Below are 8,540 nucleotides of genomic sequence, written 5' to 3' on the forward strand. Positions count from 1 at the left end.
GCTCTTCCGGGGAGCTTGGAGAAAGAACCGCACCAGAGAGGGAAGTTAGGTGCCCATGGGAATTAGGCACGTTTGAAAACCCTGCCCATCGACAGGCTTAGGTGCCCAGATGGCTTTGAGAATCCGGGTGGGAGGCTTTACCTACACCACAAAAGTATAAATTAATTTCAAAATTGATTTAGCAAAACAGGTGCAATCCACCAATGTAGACACAGTTAAACTGGTTTAACTGTTGCTTTTAAGCTTCGGAATGGTTTCTGTCCCCATGGATGGTGGCATACAAGCTCAAGGGAGACTCCAAAGAACATAAATGAGAAATCCTGGCACAATGGTCCCAGACAGCCCAAGGCAAGGCCAGAGAAACGGCCTTCAATAGCCGCAGCAGCAATTCATGTCAGTTTGCCTGAGAGAAGGAGACCGCAGCCCTCAGGCACTAGCTTTGTACAAGTAATACATGGTAATAAAATAGAAAAGGACAGACAGCCCCATTTTCTTGTCTGAAAATCATTTCTGAAACCTTTGTTACCCAAGAATATTTATTTCTCCCTCTTGAGTGTGGGACACATGCAGAAGCAGTTAGGTAGCTGTGTTGGGAACAGTGGTGTGTCCGGCCAGAGAGCAGAGTGTGCATGCACGGTGCTCTCTGCAGTGTAGCTGGGTGACGTGGGGAGGTGGCAGCCTCCCCCTGCTATCTATACCTTTGGACCCACAGTTCACCTATCCCATCCATGAGGCTAGGTGACTGGCATGCCCTCAGAGCAAGACCCCCCTGCCACTAGCAGCTGATGCTGAAAACAGCAATCAGGACTGTGTTCTGCCTGCTCTGCTATCCATAAAGGTGCTATAGGATTTTAAACTGGTCCTGTTGGTTATTACTGAGGCCTGGGGGCAATGACTGCACTGTGTGCCTAGCGATGATTCACGTGAGGGAGCTAGAGGGTAACTCATTACTAAGCCCATTACAAGGAGGGTTTCAGTTAGCCTAGTTAGAAGGGCAGCAGGGGGGAGCAGGAAGACCTGTAAGGCTGGGAGCTCCCCACCCCTTCAGTAAAGAACATAGGATTGGAAGGGACCAGCTGGGTCATCATGTCCAGTCCCATGCTCATCTGCTGTGTGCAACCCCTTCATATCATCCCATAAATTTATCAAGCTCCAGCTTAAAACCAATTACCTTTCTTGTCCCCACTGCTCCTGATGGGAGGCTGTTCCAGAGCCCCACTCCTCTGATGGTTAGAAAGCTTCTAATTTTGAATCTAAAGTTACTGATGGCAAGTTTAGCTGCATTTGTTTTGATGCCAATGTTTTCCTTTAGCTCCAATAGCTTTTCTCCATCCCTGGTGTTTATCCCTCTGATAAATGTAGAGAGAGCAATTAGATCACCTGCCAGTCTTCATTTTGTTTCACTAAATAAGCCAAGCTCTTCCAGTCTCCTCTTGTACAGTAGGCTCTCCATTTCCCTGATCATCCTAGTAGCCCTTCTCTGCATCTGTTCCAGTTTGAATTCAAACTGCCCCAGCCCCCTGTGTAATCTTCAGCATGAAACAGGCTGCTTCCCTTCTGTTACCTGAATCATAGAATCATAGAATATCAGGGTTGGAAGGGACCCCAGAAGGTCATCTAGTCCAACCCCCTGCTCAAAGCAGGACCAATTCCCAGTTAAATCATCCCAGCCAGGGCTTTGTCAAGCCTGACCTTAAAAACCTCTAAGGAAGGAGATTCTACCACCTCCCTAGGTAACGCATTCCAGTGTTTCACCACCCTCTTAGTGAAAAAGTTTTTCCTAATATCCAATCTAAACCTCCCCCACTGCAACTTGAGACCATTACTCCTCGTTCTGTCATCTGCTACCATTGAGAACAGTCTAGAGCCATCCTCTTTGGAACCCCCTTTCAGGTAGTTGAAAGCAGCTATCAAATCCCCCCTCATTCTTCTCTTCTGCAGGCTAAACAATCCCAGCTCCCTCAGCCTCTCCTCATAACTCATGTGTTCCAGTCCCCTAATCATTTTTGTTGCCCTTCGCTGGACTCTCTCCAATTTATCCACATCCTTCTTGAAGTGTGGGGCCCAAAACTGGACACAATACTCCAGATGAGGCCTCACCAATGTCGAATAGAGGGGAACGATCACGTCCCTCGATCTGCTCGCTATGCCCCTACTTATACATCCCAAAATGCCATTGGCCTTCTTGGCAACAAGGGCACACTGCTGACTCATATCCAGCTTCTCGTCCACTGTCACCCCTAGGTCCTTTTCTGCAGAACTGCTGCCTAGCCATTCGGTCCCTAGTCTGTAGCTGTGCATTGGGTTCTTCCGTCCTAAGTGCAGGACCCTGCACTTATCCTTATTGAACCTCATCAGATTCCTTTTGGCCCAATCTTCCAATTGGTCTAGGTCCTTCTGTATCCTATCCCTCCCCTCCAGCGTATCTACCACTCCTCCCAGTTTAGTATCATCCGCAAATTTGCTGAGAGTGCAATCCACACCATCCTCCAGATCATTTATGAAGATATTGAATAAAACCGGCCCCAGGACCGACCCCTGGGGCACTCCACTTGATACCAGCTGCCAACTAGACATGGAGCCATTGATCACTACCCGTTGAGCCCGACAATTTAGCCAGCTTTCTACCCACCTTATGGTGCATTCATCCAGCCCATACTTCCTTAACTTGCTGACAAGAATACTATGGGAGACCGTGTCAAAAGCTTTGCTAAAGTCAAGAAACAATACATCCACTGCTTTCCCTTCATCCACAGAACCAGTAATCTCATCATAAAAGGCGATTAGATTAGTCAGGCATGACCTTCCCTTGGTGAATCCATGCTGGCTGTTCCTGATCACTTTCCTCTCATGCAAGTGCTTCAGGATTGATTCTTTGAGGACCTGCTCCATGATTTTTCCAGGGACTGAGGTGAGGCTGACTGGCCTGTAGTTCCCAGGATCTTCCTTCTTCCCTTTTTTAAAGATTGGCACTACATTAGCCTTTTTCCAGTCATCCGGGACTTCCCCGGTTCGCCACGAGTTTTCAAAGATAATGGCCAGTGGCTCTGCAATCACAGCCGCCAATTCCTTCAGCACTCTCGGATGCAACTCGTCCGGCCCCATGGACTTGTGCACGTCCAGCTTTTCTAAATAGTCCCTAACCGCCTCTATCTCCACAGAGGGCTGGCCATCTCTTCCGCATTTTGTGATGCCCAGCGCAGCAGTCTGGGAGCTGACCTTGTTAGTGAAAACAGAGGCAAAAAAAGCATTGAGTACATTAGCTTTTTCCACATCCTCTGTCACTAGGTTGCCTCCCTCATTCAGTAAGGGGCCCACACATTCCTTGGCTTTCTTCTTGTTGCCAACATACCTGAAGAAACCCTTCTTGTTACTCTTGACATCTCTGGCTAGCTGCAGCTCCAGGTGCGATTTGGCCCTCCTGATAACATTCCTACATGCCCGAAACACTGTGAGAGGTAACAGGGACTGGAAGTTTAAGCTGTGGGGGTGTAACACCAACAGACCCTGGTCGTCAGCAGGCAGAATTGAACCTGGGACCTCTGGAGCTTAGTGCATGAGCCTCTACTGCATGAGCTCAAAGCCATATGACTGTTAGCTAAGACTATGCTATGTTAGCTATGTAGAGCAGACTCATTAATCTCTCTCTCGCTAAGTGGTCTCAGTGCCACTAGATGGGACAGAACACCACACCCAGGAGGTGTGTGGGTTACAGGGGCACCCTTCCTTGCTTCCAGCTCTGAGTGGGAAAGTCCCTTCTCTGAGCCTCAGTTACCCCAGCTGGCTATAGGGGTGCAGTTTTTTGGTCTACTGTTAAGTCGTCAATATCATTGACACAAATTGTCTCCTTCCCTCTCCCCCTTCCAAAACTGAGGTAGGGAGGGGCTTTAGTAGGTACTGACCCTCTGCAGCATGGTCGGGGGAGTAAGCCACCTTCTTGGTCTCTCTTCACCACCCCAAGACTCCAAAGAGGCCCCTGCACAGGTTCAGCTCCAAAGTGGGGGAAGGGGTGCAGACTGGGTGGGCTGGGATGCACATTATTCTTCCACCCTCCCTCACCACAAACCGTAAGCAGAAGAGATAATATGGCCAGGGCCCTGTGGAGCCTCCCAGGGGTTCTAGGAGAAACTAGGACCACCAGGAGTCGCTGCTACCATGGCTCCAACGGAACTCACTGCCAGGGAATGGGGGGTAGGTTCGGGCTGGGGCTGATGTACAGGGCCTGTGCACTGATAGCTCTGGCCTCCCACCACTCCTTGGGGATAAACCAGTTTTGGAGATTCTCCCCTGTGGTTTTTCCTGGAGGGGGCAACTCCCTTTCCTACTGATTTTTTTTTTTTTTTTTGAAGCAGAAAAGAATTTTATTTGCATAACACTTACAAAAAATCACCAAAAAGGAAAAAACAAAACTATGCAACAAAACAAAAGCAAATGCAAGGTATAACACAGCAGCCTTCAGGAGGGAGAAGTGTTCAGGTTAGCCTGGGCCCAGAGCGGGGGCGCTTCCTCGACACTCATGTTCTTCCACCCTCCTGAGTTACCTGGTGGCCGAGAGCGGGGGGGGGCTTCCTCGACACTTGTGGTCTTCCACCCCCTCGAGTTACCTAGTGCCATGCCCAGTGTCACCGATTATTCCTCTCCTGAGAGTGCCCGACAAGATGGGCACGGCTGCGGGGTAGGCAGTTTGGGGCAGGGGGGGAATGTACACCCACGTGTGATAGGACCCTTCCTAGGTGACGGTGATGATGGTATCCACAGCGGCAATGGCTGGGGCTGGAGTCTCTCACTCTTCCCCTCAATCAAAGGGTCAGACGGAGGGAACCATAGAATCATAGAATATCAGGGTTGGAAGGGACCCCAGAAGGTCATCTAGTCCAACCCCCTGCTCAAAGCAGGACCAATTCCCAGTTAAATCATCCCAGCCAGGGCTTTGTCAAGCCTGACCTTAAAAACCTCTAAGGAAGGAGATTCTACCACCTCCCTAGGTAATGCAATCCAGTGTTTCACCACCCTCATAGTGAAAAAGTTTTTCCTAATATCCAATCTAAACCTCCCCCACTACAACTTGAGACCATTACTCCTCGTTCTGTCATCTGCTACCATTGAGAACAGTCTAGAGCCATCCTCTTTGGAACCCCCTTTCAGGTAGTTGAAAGCAGCTATCAAATCCCCCCTCATTCTTCTCTTCTGCAGGCTAAACAATCCCAGCTCCCTCAGCCTCTCCTCATAAGTCATGTGTTCTAGACCCCTAATCATTTTTGTTGCCCTTCGCTGGACTCTCTCCAATTTATCCACATCCTTCTTGTAGTGTGGGGCCCAAAACTGGACACAGTACTCCAGATGAGGCCTCACCAGTGTCGAATAGAGGGGAACGATCACGTCCCTCGATCTGCTCGCTATGCCCCTACTTATACATCCCAAAATGCCATTGGCCTTCTTGGCAACAAGGGCACACTGCTGACTCATATCCAGCTTCTCATCCACTGTCACCCCTAGGTCCTTTTCCGCAGAACTGCTGCCTAGCCATTCGGCCCCTAGTCTGCAGCGGTGCATTGGATTCTTCCGTCCTAAGTGCAGGACCCTGCACTTATCCTTATTGAACCTCATCAGATTTCTTTTGGCCCAATCCTCCAATTTGTCTAGGTCCTTCTGTATCCTATCCCTCCCCTCCAGCGTATCTACCACTCCTCCCAGTTTAGTATCATCCGCAAATTTGCTGAGGGTGCAATCCACACCATCCTCCAGATCATTTATGAAGATATTGAACAAAACCGGCCCCAGGACCGACCCCTGGGGCACTCCACTTGACACAGGCTGCCAACTAGACATGGAGCCATTGATCACTACCCGTTGAGCCCGACAATCTAGCCAGCTTTCTACCCACCTTATAGTGCATTCATCCAGCCCATACTTCCTTAACTTGCTGACAAGAATACTGTGGGAGACCGTGTCAAAAGCTTTGCTAAAGTCAAGAAACAATACATCCACTGCTTTCCCTTCATCCACAGAACCAGTAATCTCATCATAAAAGGCGATTAGATTAGTCAGGCATGACCTTCCCTTGGTGAATCCATGCTGGCTGTTCCTGATCACTTTCCTCTCATGCAAGTGCTTCAGGATTGATTCTTTGAGGACCTGCTCCATGATTTTTCCAGGGACTGAGGTGAGGCTGACTGGCCTGTAGTTCCCAGGATCCTCCTTCTTCCCTTTTTTAAAGATTGGCACTACATTAGCCTTTTTCCAGTCATCCGGGACTTCCCCGGTTCGCCACGAGTTTTCAAAGATAATGGCCAATGGCTCTGCAATCACAGCCGCCAATTCCTTCAGCACTCTCGGATGCAACTCGTCCGGCCCCATGGACTTGTGCACGTCCAGCTTCTCTAAATAGTCCCTAACCACCTCTATCTCCACAGAGGGCTGGCCATCTCTTCCCCATTTTGTGATGCCCAGCGCAGCAGTCTGGGAGCTGACCTTGTTAGTGAAGACAGAGGCAAAAAAAAAGCATTGAGTACATTAGGTTTTTCCACATCCTCTGTCACTAGGGATCCGGATGGGATCACCAAGCAGAGAACCTCAGACAGCGCCCACCACTCCACGAAGGCATCGAGGGAGTCGGTGGATGCCGCCCAGAGGAACTCCGCCCGGATACGTGAATGTACTGAGGATCGGGAAACGGCCCTACAGTTGCAGGACGCTTCATTGGCCAACCGCCTCTCTCTGGTTTTATAGATGGCTGTTTTAGCTAGAGCTAGGAGGAGGTTAACCAGGAGATCCCACGACTTTGTGGGGCCACGGATGGGGAGTGCGTAAATAAAAAGGTGAGGGGAAAAGTGCAGCCAAAAGCGTAATAAAATATTTGTGAGGAGCCGGAAAAGGGGCTGCAGCCTGGCACACTCTGAATATACGTGCGCCAGGGTTCCCTCACGTTGCAAAAAGGGCAAGTATCCGGGATGGGGGTGAACCGCGTCAAAAACACTCCCGTGCTCACAGCTCCGTGAAGGAGCCGTCAACTAACGTCCCTGACGGGCCTCGGGATCAAGGTGGAATACAGGCTGGCCCACTGGGGCTGCTCACCCTCCAAAGGTGGCAGGAGGTCCCACCACTTTGTATCGGGGTGGGACACCAGGGTGAGGGCGTGAACGGTGCGAAGTGTGAGTGTGTATAGATGTTTCCTTGGTGCGGTTTGAAAGCTGCCCGGCTGCAATTCGTGCAGCCAGCTCGCAATGAAAGGGTGAGGGGTTTGTTGGGATCTACGGGCTAGGGGCCCAATTGAAAGGTCCGGTGGGTCTGGGGTAGAGGGTGGGCGGGGTGCGCCCTTGCGTAGGGCTCGGTTGAGATAAGCCCAAGCAGCGAGCGTCAAAGTGGCCTTCACCTCCTGAAGTACGCGCCGGGGGGTATGAGGTCTGGAGAGCCCCATGCGCTGAGCAAGCGTCAGGGGATCCAGCCAGTCTCCTCGGTCATAGTCCAGGAGGTCTCCGACTCTCGTGACTTCCGCCAGGACCAAACTGGCGCACCGAGTGGGACTCTGCCACCTGCACACGGAGCTGGGGGTTGTGTAGCAGGAGCTCCGGGAGGAGATCCGCTCCCACGGTAGCCGCCGCAGACCTGGTCGTTGAAAACAGTTTCCAGGTCCGGAGGAGGTCCTGGTAGAAGACCGGCAGGCCGGAGAGGTCTTGCGGAAAACCTCTCGGACAGAGATAAAAGAGCTGCCGGTCATATCGGAGCCCTTGGAAACGGCGCAGGAAGGCGTGCGCCAGTATGCTCCACGTCAAACTACCTGCACTATAGAGGAGCCTCTGCAGGGCCTGGAGGCAGAAGACACGGACCTGAGTGTGCAGATATTTCAGGCCCTGTCCTCCTTCCTTCAGGGGTAGATGAAGAACCCCAACAGGGACCCAGTGCAGTCCTGACCAAAAGAACTCTAGAATCGATGTCCGGAGGTCGGTCAGGAAACCCAGGGCCGGGACCAGGGTGTTGAGCTGGTACCAGATCGTGGACAGGACTAGTTGGCTAAGCACCAGCGCTCTCCCTCGGAGGGAGAGACATCGGAGTAGCCTCGCCCATTTCCGGAGCTGCTCTATCACCCCGCCTTCTAAATTTTGCCAGTTCTCCGGTGGAGAAGGGTGTGTGGCAGAAAGGTAAACGCCAAGGTAGAGCAGCGGACTCGCGCTCCACCGGATAGTCTGAAACACGGGTGGGAGGGAGCTCACCTGCTGCCAGTCCCCTACCGCCAAGCCAGAGCTCTTGACCCAGTTGACTCGGGTGGAGGAGGCTGCCGAATAGATGGCCTGGCAAGCCTCCACCCTACTGATAGAACAGTGTGAGATATTCTCTCAGGGAACTCCACACCCACAGATCTCTCACAGGGCTTTTATAGAGGAGGTGAGAATCCAGGACATTTTCCTACTGCACCTCAGGAAGGGAAGTGTCAACCAATTGAACTGAATATGTAAACAGCTGTATCGTGACTGGCCATGGCTGAGTCCACTGAAAGCTGTTGCTCTTCTTGGCTGAGCCAATCAGAGAACACATTCAGATCT

The sequence above is a fragment of the Lepidochelys kempii genome, chromosome 8 (assembly GCF_965140285.1).
Source record: "Lepidochelys kempii isolate rLepKem1 chromosome 8, rLepKem1.hap1, whole genome shotgun sequence".
Classification (NCBI taxonomy): domain Eukaryota; kingdom Metazoa; phylum Chordata; order Testudines; family Cheloniidae; genus Lepidochelys; species Lepidochelys kempii.